Source organism: Rhinolophus sinicus, linkage group LG02 (genome assembly GCF_036562045.2).
Source record: "Rhinolophus sinicus isolate RSC01 linkage group LG02, ASM3656204v1, whole genome shotgun sequence".
NCBI lineage: Eukaryota > Metazoa > Chordata > Mammalia > Chiroptera > Rhinolophidae > Rhinolophus > Rhinolophus sinicus.
In genome coordinates this window covers 65,482,205-65,496,526 of record NC_133752.1, presented here as the reverse complement: position 1 = coordinate 65,496,526, position 14,322 = coordinate 65,482,205, and the positions used below count along the sequence as shown (strand labels likewise).

The following is a 14,322-nucleotide window of genomic DNA, read 5'->3' as shown; positions in this document are numbered from 1 at the left end:
ATGGAAACGGGGAGTTGCTGTTCAATAAGTATAGAATTTCAGTCAAGCTTGCTTGAAAAAGTTATATGAATAAATATACTATTGTTGCTTAATAACTGTTGATAATGGATTGACAATTTTGAAGTGTCAAAAGATGTTACTAAAGCAAGTAATTGAGCCAAGAATCAGCAATTAATTAAATGTTGCTATTAATTAAACCAATAGTAAAATACCCCAGTGGAGTAGTTTTTTGAAAGTTGCATGATGGTTCTTGGTAGCCCACTGCTCCTCTGTCATTGTTGATCTTTGTTGATGCAACTGGTAAAAGATCTATTACTATTATTATTTCCTCGTACACTAACATTCAGTTAAAACTGTTTTCCTATACCTAATATAAATTTCCTTAATCACACCCAATAATAAACCATATACATTAATAACATAAAACTGTGTAGCATTAACTGAGATTATACATAAATGCTAAAACATGAACATATTTCCCATTAGCTGTGTAACCTCAGGCAAAGTATTTAACCTTCCCTGGGCTCACATCTTCCTCTGAGAGGATGCAAACGAAAAACTGAGGTGTATTCCAGGACTAGTGTTTTTTCCTAAGTAATGTGAATAAAACTGGGCCTTTTTGCTTCGGCTTTGTGGCACACTTCCGTATACCATCACATTCAACTAATAAAAGTCCCACACTACAAGTGCACTGAAATGTACTTTTTATTCAAGTTTCTCAAGATGGACAAAGGGTGATACATTGCATGACACAGAGTATTCGCTATGGAATTTCTCTTTGCCACTTCTGTTCTCAAACACACACAATGGCTTGCTCAGAAAAGTCTTTCCTCTCTCTGAACCTGTACTTGCTGACCAAAAATCTTTCCTCCCAAAACGCCTTTCAATGTTCCAGCATTGGCTTCTACTGTTGTACACTCTCTCTCTATCCCACTACATTCAGCTGTGTTGTGTAGATCAGTTTAGTCTTTTTAGATTTCAATCAATTCTTTTTACCCAATATTCCAATTAGCCCACAGAGCAAAATAGGTAAACAATTATAACTTAAATATTTTCCTTTTATCTGTATGAAATTTTCAAATGTTGCCAAAAATTCTGTGTCCCAATTCTGATCCAATCATGCATAACATTGAACATAATCCCAAGGAATATCCTTGTAAAAGAGACTCACAGCTTTGGCAGTACCAAAAGTAGCATTACTGCCAGACACAGGATGTGTAATTAAAATGGATGACACAATGCTTTTTCTCTTAGTCAAAAAGGCTGGTTGTTGAGAGAGTACATTGCAGAATCCAGATTTTGGCTAAGAAATACAACATAATAAGTGAGTTAGATTTATACTTTCTTCTATTTACATGAGATTCTTGGATTGTGCTTTGGGCTCAAAATAAGATACAATCTTCTCAACCAAGTTGCTTTTAGAAACAAATTGCAAAATGTGTTACCAAATGTCACATTAAACAAATAACTAATACTTTTAAAAACAACCTTCCTATCATTTTGCCTTCTTTAATTTTTACCTATTTATATATTTATCAGAACATAAACTATTTAGTTATTATTACATGTACTTTCCAAAAGAGTAATCCCAATGATATGGAAAAACAACTGACTAGAATCATTAACCATGTTTTCACAGAGCAAGACACTAAAATAATACAAAGGTCTACCTAAAGCATAGGTTGAATGGCTAGTACTTCACATTTCACCCTCATTGGCCAATCTGTTTAAAAAACAGTCCTCGGTGTACTACAAGTTTCAGAGATATTTTCAAGACTTTTGCCATTTCTAGACATTAGCTTTAGTTGAATCTTCAAATTTACCAAAATTAGTTCTCAATTATCATAGACCCAAATAGTTAGAATCTGCTTTTAGTCAACTCAGTTATTCAAACTTTTTCCTTTAGCAAATTGAAGAGGCATTTACAACTTTTTCTAAATAGAATACTATTTTCTATCCTAAGCCTAGAATTTCAGACTTCCAAAACAACAACTTATGCTTTCCTCCTGCAGTGTAGCTTACTAAGCAGACACACACAGACACACACACACACACACACACACACACACACACACACGTGTACTTATTTCCACTTATTCTCTGGAAGCATGAGTTTTTTACTCGCAATTCTTCTGATATGTTGGATTTCTTAGTAGAAGCATGTACTAATCAACCAAAAGGAAAATGCCACATAACTCTACCAGTTCTGATGTCCAAAACTCCCATGGCTCTATTTACATGAAACCATTCTATTCACAGTTCCTGATGAAGAGGTTGGTCTAGACGGCCATCATGTGTACAACTTGCCTTAGTTCCTTCTTGGCCAAACCAGAAACAGATACTTAATTCAAGTTCAATAACAATCAATAGGCTTTCCAGGAATACATGAGGTTGCCTGTTATAGCAAAGTAAGCTTAATTAAGTTGATTTTCTTTGGCATGTGAGCTTGGAGAGAACTGAGCAATTGATGAAGGGACTTAAAGCTGAACAATTGCCTACAGATGATCATAAAGGTATAATCAGGGCTTAGAGGCAGAGAAGGTGAATCTGAGAATGAGCATTACAAGAGAGCCAAATTCATGAGGACACACAAGCTATTAAGTACTGAAAACTTAAGTTTGAGGAAAGTAAATGAAAATTTGAGTCAAAAACTAAAGTAAATAAATAAATAAATAACAGAAAATAACAGAAGTAGGAGAAAATTGAGTTAATGATTAGATAGAAGATAGAAGTGAGCTAGTGAATGACTAGATAGAAGATAGATGCCCTTTCCTATTTAGATTACTGTAACAGTATGTTAACTGTAGCCCTGTTATGCTTGTCCACTAGGAACTATCCATTCTCCAGTGTAGTCTTTTAAGTCATGCATCCTATCATGTGACATTGTTGCTCAAAATCCTCCAACAACTCCCCATTGTATTAAGAATAAAATCTAAGGTACCACATGAGCTACCCGGTTACTACTGCTTCAACCCATCTTATACCACCCTTTTCTCCTGCTAACTTACCTTAAAACATGAGTCTCCAGCTCTTTTCTTCATTTTGAGCTCTCATCAAATGTCATCTTTTCTGAAAGGATGTTCCTGGCCACCCACTCTAAGTACCCTCAGTATTCCTCAATCCTTCTGCTAGTCACTAACCCATCACCTGGTTTTATTTTCTTTTTTGCCCTTGTCACCAGCTGCAGTTCTCTTATTTGTTTATTGGTTAAGGTCTGTTACAGAGGCCTTGCCTGTACTTCAGTGCTTAGAACATGGTAGGAACTCAATAAAACATTTAAGAAAGGAATGATGAAAACATGAAAGGAGAGGAGAGAGAAGGGAGGGAGTGAAAAAATGGAGGGAAGGCAAGTATGAGGAAGGAGGAAAGAAGCTTCTGGAAGAAATCCCTAATGCTGCTTTGAAGTCTCTCTTATTTTAGACCCTGCTTTTCCTCCAAGAGTCCTTGGATTTTCTACAGTTCTACATTCCTGCTTTGTCGGTGTCCTGATAGTTCATATTTTCCTGGTTGTCTGCTATACATAAAGCTTGATATTAAACATGCACTTATATGAAGTAGCTTGTACAAATTTCAGTTCCTTCTTAATAAAAGAAGAAAAACTCTTGTAAGTATAGCAATAATGATAGAGAAAATCTGATCATTTAAGGATAAAATGGCTCTTCATATTTCTTTACTAATCAAAAAGAAAAAGTTCAAATAATTATGTTTGTTTGTAGTTTCTATTATCCTAGTATACAAATTATTTCATCTAGTTAAGTTTCTCCTTAATATAAACATATGTTCATACTGAAATTTTTAGAAAGTATAGAAACACAAAGAAATACATAGTAAAAACCGACCATAATCTTACCACCCAGAAAATGACCATGGATAATGTTTTTGCGTGCATTTTAAATAAAAGTGAAATCATAATCTATGTAATTACTTTTAACCCGATCTTTCACACATTAACATATCTATAATATTCCACATCTTTAAATATTCTTCTATACTCTTCTTTTTCACGTCTGTATTTTATTTCATAAAATATAAATAATTTCATATAGTTTATCATTGTTTTACAGTTAAATTAGCTGGCATTTTCTCAAACATAAATAATGCCAAGATGAACTTTCATAAAATTAAGTTTTTATATACATTCATGATTTTTCCTTAGGACAAATTCAAGCAGTAATTTTTGTCATGTACTATTTTGTCTATCAAGTCACAATCATATAACTATAAAACACTGAAAATTCAACAAGCAAATTAAATTGAATTATCCTTATTTAAAAAAAAAACTGAAGTGATAAGATATATTTGTAGACATCATGAAATAACTGAATATATATATTTTTTAATATTGTAGAACAGTGCAGATATGACGAGCTCAGGTCGTAGAGAAGGATACTGTCTCAAAATATGCATATGGAAAACATTAGCAGGAACTGGATAAGCTTTTTAGAATTGTTTGGGTTTGAAAAAAACCTATGGTGAGGAAAGAAATACGAAGTTACATTGCCAATCAGATGACAGATTCACAAAATTCTTGTTTACAATAATAGATGCTTTTAGGGCTTGTACATCAACGTATACTATAAACAGGTTTTTGTTGTTGTTTTTATTAAACGCTGAACATTTCCACTGATTTAAAATCAGTGTCTATGTTTCTTTAAGCAAGACAAACCAGTAGAAAAGAAGAAAAGAATAGATGGAGAAAGGCGTTGTCTTTTCCATACATTTTTCAAAGAACCTTTAGGTCTGAAATCCACTGGAGGGAGAACAGCCTCACATGTTTGGAAGAGGATAGGCCCTTCTTAATCAGAGATGACACAAAATCAAGACTTTTCAGGCAATACCTGCAGTATAGGGTAAGTATTCTGACAATGTCAGTGGCTGCAAACATCTTCTAATGCCACCAGGTAAAAAATAATCACCATCAGCAATATTCAATGCTTATTAAGCTAGTCATGGACCTAAATGACACTTACTCAGATTTCTACTGCAAGATTTACAGAGGTAAGGAAGCTGAAATTCAACTAAAAAAATTAAAATCACGAAAAAAGAAAAATATCAAAATAGGATATGTGATCAGCAATAATCAATGGTTCCTGAACTGCCCAATAGCCCGTAGTAAATAGTGATCTTCTATTACTGTTTCCGATGTTGTTTTGTGTTATGAAAAGCATTTTTTAGACATGTAGATACAGGATGCATATAGTTAAACCTAGCACTGTGCTGAAGTCAGCCTGACAGCTGATATTGACTATCTCTTCCTAACTTTGATTCTTTAATGACACCACTTTGGTAGCTGGAAACTGGCCATGTGAGGTATATTTAAATGGAAGTTTTTCTTTTTCTTTTTTTCACATAATACTAGTTGTTAATTTACCAGCACACTCCCCTGGAAACGTAATTGTATTTTGTGAACTATATATTCAGTTATACAGATTTTTCTGATGGATAAAATAAAGTATAAAATAATAAAATCATGTGTCAGGCCAGACTGGCTAATGATAATATTAAGCCCAGAAAGTAAATTTTCAATAGACCCTTTAATATGAGCAAAAAGGCACTTGATTTTTTGTTTAGCTCTGTCGTCTGCTAGAATAATTTATAAATGCACTTTTTCTAATAATCTAATTTTACTGAGATATCTTTTACATAGAGTGAAATGCACAGCTTCAAATACAGTTCATGAGTTTTAACAAATGTGTATCCCATGCAATTAACAACAAAACCCAGATCTAGAATATTCCAATCACTTCTGAATGCTCTCTTGTTTCCTTTCCAGTCAATAATGAATTCACCCCTGTATTCCCTACCCAGGCAACCACAGTTCTGATTTCTAACATCACAGACTGACTTAATTTACTCTAGATCATCTAAATGGAATCATACAATAAGTACACTTTTGTGTTTTTCTTTCACTCAAAATAGTATTTTGATACTCATCCTTATGGTTTTTTTTTTGGTTTGTTTGTTTTTTTTTTTGTGTGTGTGTGTGTGTCTGTCAGCTCTACAATATATTTTTTATTAAATTTCTTGGGGTGACAATGGTTGGTAAAATTACATAGATTTCAAGTGTACAATTCTATAATACATGATCTGTATATTATTGTGTGCTCACTACCCAGTCAGTTGTCCTTCCATTACCATATGTTTGCCCCCCTTTTCTTAGTAGTTCTTTTAAAAAAAAATCTTTTATTTAGAAATAATTCCAAATCTTTAGAAAACTTACAAGAATTACAGTAAGAACGCAAAAAATTGTATACCTCTTAGTCAGATTCATTTGTTGAAAGCATTCACCTTTTTGTTTTAACATTTGCATGTCCTCTCTCTCTTGTTTTATACAAACACACACATACATACATGTGTATATATACACATACATATGTATGCATGTATGTAATCATCTCTCTATATACATTTTATATAGTATATAATATTTTCCTTAAACAGTAGACAAGTTACATGCATCATAGTTCTTTACTAATAGATGCTTAGTGGGCTACCTAAAATAGATATTATCTTACAAAATCACATTGCATTCGGTAAATTTAACATCAATAAGATTCTTTAATAAACTATCCCATATTCTAATTTTGTCAATAGATTAAATTATGTACTCTATGTTATCTTTCTCTCCTATACAGGGTCCAGTCTAGAATCAGCCTGCTTTCTTTTGTATTGCAGAGAAGTTGTCCTTTGTGCACTAGATTTTAGTTGTTTATTCTTTTGTTGAAGGACATTTGGTTTACTTCAAGTCTAAGGCTGTCATGAATAAAGCTGCCATAAATATTTTTGTCTACATTCTTTTGTGGACATATGTTATTATTCTCCTAGATGAATAACTAACAGTGAAATTGTTGAGTCAAAGGGTGGGAGATATTTGACTTCCTAAGTAATTGCCACATACTTTTCTAAAGTAGTTGTACAATTTCACAGGCCCCAAAAATATGTTAGCATTCCAGGTGCTCCATACCCTTACAAACATTTGTTGTTTGTCAGTCTTTAAATTTAAACAATCTAGAAAAATGTGAAGTGTTATCTCTTTGTGTTTTATTTATTAATTCCCAGATGAGAAATCATTATGAGCATCTTTTTATGGCCTATTGGCCATTTTTATACTTTCTTTTGTAATGATCTCCTCAAGTTTGTTCCCCATTCTCCTACTGATGTGTTTTTCCTCTTTATTAGTGATTTGTAGAAGTTCTTTATGAATCACACAGGGAAGACCTTTGTCAGGTATTTGTTTTTTCCTGTACATGAAAGTGTCTTTTGATTAGGAAAATATTTTAATTAAGTACACTTATTTTTTATTTCATGTACCCATGTAAAAAATATTTGCTTAATTTCAGGCCTAGAACTTCTTTAAGTTTTAGCTTAACATGATTAGGTCTTTGCTCTGTCTTGAATTAAATTTTGGGAATGGTATTCAAGAATAAACTTTTTTTTTTTTTCTTCCTTTTTTTTTTTTTTTTTTTTTTCATAGTTATCCAGTTTCAGAAATATTTGTTTTAAAAACTTTCCTTTCCCCTTTGGATTGTATAGGCATATTTGTTTAAAATAACTTGATCCAATATTGTATCTATTTCTGTACTTCTACTATATTCCATTGATCTGTTTGTCTATGTTCAATGCCAATACCACACTGTCCTTATTATTGCAGCTTTAAAGTAAATCTAAGAATTAAAGTATATGTCTTCTCACTTTGTTCTTTTTCACGATTTTAAAATTTTCTTTGGGACCTTTGCATTCTCCTATACTTATTAACATCAACTTATTATTCTCTAAAGTAAAAAAAAAAAAAAAATCATTTACTAGGAGTATGTTGGGTTTTCATCGAAATGATAGCTAAATTTGAGGTAAAGTTACATACATCTTATACATGAGTCTTCCTAAAGCAAACATGTTAAATCTCTCCATTTATTTAATCTTTAATTTTTCTCAGTAATGTATTGCAAGATTGTACAGTATTATGCAACTCAGCAATGTGCTGTTGCTGGTATATAGAAATGCATTTTTTTTATAAATTGATTTTATATCATGGAAAGATGCTACATCCAATCTTTATGCTCTTCATTTCTTTTTTTTGAATTATTGCACTAATAGGACTTTCAGCACAATGTTGAATACAATGGTGAAAGCAGATATCCTTGCCTTTTTCCTGATCTTAGGGAAATGCATTCAAAACTTCACCATTAAGAATGTTAACTGTAGATTATTATACAAGATTTTTTTTACACTGGGGACATTCCTTTCTATTCCTAAATTGCTGAGAGATTTTTTTTTTTTTAATTATTGATGGATAGTGAATTTTATCAAATCTGTTTTGTTTTGGTACAGTTCAGGTTTTTTGTTTGTTTGTTTTTGCTTCTACTACAATGTCTATATGATTTTTCTCCTTGATTCTATAAATGTGGTGAATTATATGAATATAATACTAATAAGATATAACTTACTTTTAAAAATTCGTAATATTAAGTGTATAATTCAATTAGTTTGATCAAATGTATATATATATATATATATATATATATATATATATATATATATATGTAGTCATATAACAGCCCCTACAATCATGATATAGAACACTTTCATGATCCCAAAAAGCTATCTTGTGCTCTTCTTCCGTCACATCAGCCAAACTCTGCCCTCACTTCAGGCTCTGATAATCACTGACTGGTCTAGAATTTTGAAAATGGAGTCATACAGTACAGAATTTCTTGTGTCTGGAGTCTTTCATTAAAATAATCCCTTTGAGGAAATAATTCCTGTTGAACTGGATTCGCACATTTAACAAAAATCAATTGATGATACATGTGTGAGTCTATCCTTTTCCATGTATCTTTGGCATCCTTCTACCAATGCGAAACAGCCTAGATAGCTATCATTTTAGAATTAATCTTAAAATTATGTAGTTTAAGTCTTCTGACTTCTTCTTCAAAGAATAATTTTGCAAAGTATAGATCTTTTGCTTTTTCATATTAATTTTAGCATGTACTTGTCATTTTCTATTTAAAAGTTTGCTTGAATTTTGAGTAGGATTGTTTTGAATCCATAGATCAATTTGCAGAGAATTGACGTCTTAATAATACTGAGTCTACCAATCTATGAACTTGAAATATCTCTTTATTTACTAGGTAGGTTTTTAAAAAAAATATCTCTCAACTTTGTGTTTTTAGTGTATAGGTACTCCTTGTAGTTTATAAAATACTTCAAAGAAATCACATTTCTGTGTGTACTCATTTAGGATTTTTTTTTTTTTTGATGAATTGATTTATCATACTGAAATTTCCCTCTTTATTCCAGTAATAATTCTTGTCCTCATTTACTTTCTCCAATATTGGTATGAACAACTCCAGATTCCTTTTGTATATGCTCTTCTATCATTTACTTTCATTCAATCTTTTCCTTTTCATTCAATCTGTGCATTTATTTGTAAAGTGAATTTTTTGTAGGCAGCAGTTGGATTTTGCTTTTTGTATTCAATCTGAAAATTCCACTTCTTAATTGAATTTTTAGATCTTTTAAATTATTATTAGATATTACAGATATTTTACATTATTATTGATATGAATGTACTTCAATTTACCATCCTGATATTTGTTTTCTACTAATCCTATTTGAATTTTGATCATTTTATTCTTTGTGTTCTGTCTTCCTTTAAATAAATTGAGGACTTAGGTTCATTTTCTCTCCACTATTCTCTTATTAGTGACACACTTTTCTTGTTTGTTTTGCTTTATTTTTAATGATTATCCTAGCATTTGAAATATGTGTTATATAGTTGCAATTATATATTGTGTTTATCATATTATTTTATATACTGTAATTTTATTGTATAAATTGTATGTATATAATAGTTTTACATAATTTATATATCATATAACACATGTGTTTATTGAAATGAACTTATCATATTCTACCTTTAAATAATACTATACATGCGTCCTTCTTAAAGTATATAGTGTAAGAACCTTACAACATTATATTTCCATCTTCCTCTCCCATCCTATCGCTCACAGTTTCATGCATTTTACTTCTACATATATTATAAACCCCACAATACTTTGTTGCTATTTTTGCTGTAAATAATCAAATGTCTTTTATAGAATCTAAAATTATATAAAGATAGTTTTTGCATTTACCTGAAAATTTACCTTTTCCAATACTATTCACTATTTTTTTCTCTAGATCCAATTTTCTTTTCTGACATTTTACTTTTCAGATTGATAAATATTTTTTGGAATGTGTTTAATCTTCAAATTTCAGTTCTATCACATCTTTATTTTAACTTCACTTGTGAAAGATAATTTCACTGGATGTAAAGTTTAGATTACATAGTTTAATTTTTTTTTAATTTTATTTCAGCCCTGTAAAGATGTTATTCAATTGTCTTCTGGCTTCCATTTTCTTTTTTTATGGTAAGTCAAACATGATTCTTCTCATTGTTACACTACGGGTCATATGTCCTTTATTTCTCTGGTTGTTTTCAAGCATTTCTCTATATCTTTGGTCTTCAGCTATCTGAACACGACACTCCTATATGTACCTTTCTTTGTATTTAATTTACTTGAGTTTGGCTGAGCTTCTGGAAGCTGTGTTATTGTTCAAATTTGTAAAATGTTCGGCCATTTAAAAAAATTGTTCTGCCTCATTTCTCTTTCCTCTTTTCCTACAATTCTGACTATATACACATCTGACCACTTATCATCCCCACAGGCTACACAGGCACAGTTCAGTTCATTATTTTTAGTATATGTTTTCTGTGTATTTGAATTTATATAATAATTAAATATAATTTATGTAGTATATTTATATATACATTTTACCATATACATGTATATCTAATTTATATAAATATTATATATAGTATATATAAAATGAACAATATAATACAATATCATTACATTAGCCAGTGTTCAAGTTTACTGATTATCTCTGTTGCGGTGTCCACTCTCGTCAATAAAACTTTTCTTTTTATTTCAGATAGTATAAGTTTTTTCAGTTCTAAAATTTCTTCTTATTCTGTTATAATTTGTAAATCCCTGCTAACATACTGCATTTGTTTACCTATTCTATTTTTTTCCATATCATTTGAGATATTTATAACAGTTTTAAAGTCCTTGTCAGTTAATTGGGAAACATAATTAATCCCGTAGCCTACATACATTCTTCAAAACTAGCGTCTAAGAAATATCATGCAGGTGTCAATGTGTGATGCTCTACGATGACAAAACACTTAAGTTTTATTATGAGGTTAAAAACAAACCAACAAAAATATTTCATGTCACTTACCATAATCTTAAAACAGATGTTTCATCTGTAAATATAATTGAAAAGAATATGAGTTCATTTAATAAGAGATAATACTAAACTTTGAATTTGTACCTTATGATAATTGGACCTTCTATTTGATTACTGGTATTTATTTTTTAACCTGTGAACATGGGTTCAAATATTTCCTTCAAAGCCAATTACTCTGTGTACCTGTGTTGACCTGAAATTGCCTTTCCCCAAACAATTCATTTTTTCCCTCCCTCTTCAATCTCTTTGCTGGCCCTTCTTCAGTGTTGCTTGTACTGGTATTCGTTTTTCATTGTCACAGGTGGAGACAGGAAGCCTGGAAAACTGGTAAGTACTGGATTTTGTTTTACTCCCTTGGTACTTCAAGCTACTGATTCCTTTTCTACTGCTGAGAGTTGCTGAAATGGGAGACCCCGCTGCTGTTTGCTCTTCTTGAAGTATATTGACTGTCAGTGTCTCTGGGAACCCCTTGATGCATCTGGGAATTCTGCAGTTCCTACTGAGAAAGTGTTCATTTCCTTAATGACAAAGTGTTTCCCTCTAAAAAAGTATTGAAAGATCACTGCTACTGGCTACTGTTCGTCTCAGGAAAGGCAGCTTTCCTTTTAGCAGGATATTGACTGACGTAGATAAAGAAGCTTGTTTTACCATTAAAGGACTCCACAGGGCTTACAAACATTGCTTTATCCAGTGATGGAAATTGTGGAGTTAACAAATATTCTGATTGATGAGCCTATAAAATCATTCCATTCAACTCAACAAATATTTATGAAGTTACCTAGTACAAGTTTAGAATCAAGTTAAAGCAGAAGTATTCATAATTTAAAAACTGTTAAGGCCCTGAAGTCAAACTTCCTACATTTGAAATTTAACATTTCTACTTAATACATCTATAATATAGGCAGCCTTTCTAAGCCCCAAATTTCTCACCTGTATATAGCAAAGATGATATTACATGCCTCACAGGAGAAATACATAAGCTATTTTACACAGTTATGTGTAATTATTTCATTTAAAATATAGTTGTTTTAATATTGGAGAATTTTATGAAAGTTTTCTTGCCTCAAGAAGCTTGCATGAAGCAAGAAATAAACAATAAAATTATATATATATTTATTATCTATTATGTTTATTATTGCCAGGACCCGTAAAATAAATTTCATATATCACAGCACTACTAATATGTACAATGAACATTTGGGAAATAGAGAGTCATTTCATAGAGTTATCTACACAACTCTTAAGAAAAAAAATACATAGGCATAAATTAAGTGCATGAATAAAAGCAGGGTATACAAAAATAATCAAAATATTTGAATGTCTTTACATCTAAAAATTCCTGGTTTCCATAAGAACATATATCGGCTTTAAAAGTAACAAATAGTCTATCATCTATGAACTCATGAGCCCTAAAAATGACCACTTTTTTCAATATCATTAAAGAAGACATTGATAAAGTAAATATGTTTTATTTCCTGCTTCTTGAATGACCCAGCATCACTCCTTGGTAAGAGTAAACTTCCCTGTGTATTTGGGTAAATGCAAAATGACACCACATTATATGTGATCTAAATAGTTGTAAACTACATTTGCTAATTAATTATTATTTATGTTCTAGTGCTCTATGTGATGTATTTTGCTTTATTTTGTTTTACTTTTATGAGCCAGACCAGGAAACTCTTCCATCTAAATCAATGACACTAAAACTGCTCCATACGTCCCTAAATTTTGGAGAATAGAAAGTTCCCTGTCTAATTGTGGACAATTAATAAGCTAAAGTGATATTAGAAGACAATATGATTCATTTCCCCACTAGTGAACCTGTACCTTTCCTGAAAACTATTTATTAGTGGCTGCTGCTGATGTTAAGTGACCTTGGAAATAATAAAACATGTACATGGAATGATGCCAATTCAGAGGCATTTCTGTCACCTGACACCTTCCTTGGGTATAGCTCCCTTCTTTGGGGAACTACCCCACCTTCTTTCATGCAATTTAGTTAAGACAAGTCTCTTGAACAAGGACTAGCATCTGACCCAAAACCAGGCCAATCAGAATCTCTTTCCTAGGTGTGGGGACAGAGCCCCAGAGCTAGGTGTTTGTATCTTGAGCAGAATGACGTGAGTTAAAAACACAGTTGAAGTTGCCCCTTTTCTCTGCCATTGAGGTGTATGCAGTTGACTCCATTCTTTGCTATGTCTTCTCACAAGACTTTGAGGGATAAGAGATACTGGACAATAAACAAAAGCAGAATAATCCCATTCCCCACTGAATTCAGATGAAAACTAGTAATAAAATTATGTACAATGACAAGAGGAGAGATGGGAAAAGAACCAAGTAGAGTCTATAAGGAACTACACATGAAAAGGCACTCATGTTCATGCTGTATTAAGATCTCTATCATCTTACCATAACAAGCTTAAAAGGTCACTAATATCTGGACAGTTGGACATGTTTTACTGGGGAAATAATGCTTTCTCTCTTTGTTTCTATGTTTCTGTACTAGTAGGCTGGTTCAGTAGCATGTGAGACCTATTTTTGCGGGGGGAGGAAAAAAAACCTGACTGCACCAAAGAAAGGGACTTAAGGAGACTTTTCTGATACTTGAAGTTGCCCTAGTTTCTCTCCTTTCCACAGGTTAGTTTCAGTTTTTTACGATTTTAAGATGTTTATGTCAATTTTGTGAGCTTCTTTGTGTAATTTCAACAAACTAAACTTTTACTTAAATTAGATGATTCAATTTCAATTTTGAGCAAACAAAAAGCCCTAACTGAGGCACAAATGTACAAAGAAAGTTTCCAAGTATTGACAGAAAGTACAAGAAAGCATTCAGACCTTTCTCCAATTAAAAAAAAATAAAATAAAATCCATGTCCAATAAAATGTAACCATGACAGCAAAACTAATATTTTATTGTATATATATACACCACTTTTTGTTTAATCTATAAATTTGTTGATAAACTTTGGATTGTTTCAACTTTTTGACTTATGAAGAACGCTGCTAGGAATATTCATTTTCAAGATTT

The 14,322-nt window shown here is 31.6% G+C and overlaps 1 pseudogene; it reads left to right on the top strand.

Annotated features, from left to right (window-relative positions):
* The first annotated feature begins 13,490 nt into the window (after positions 1-13,490).
* LOC141568310 (large ribosomal subunit protein eL39-like) lies at positions 13,491-13,636 on the top strand (annotated as a pseudogene).
* Positions 13,637-14,322: the final 686 nt, after the last annotated feature.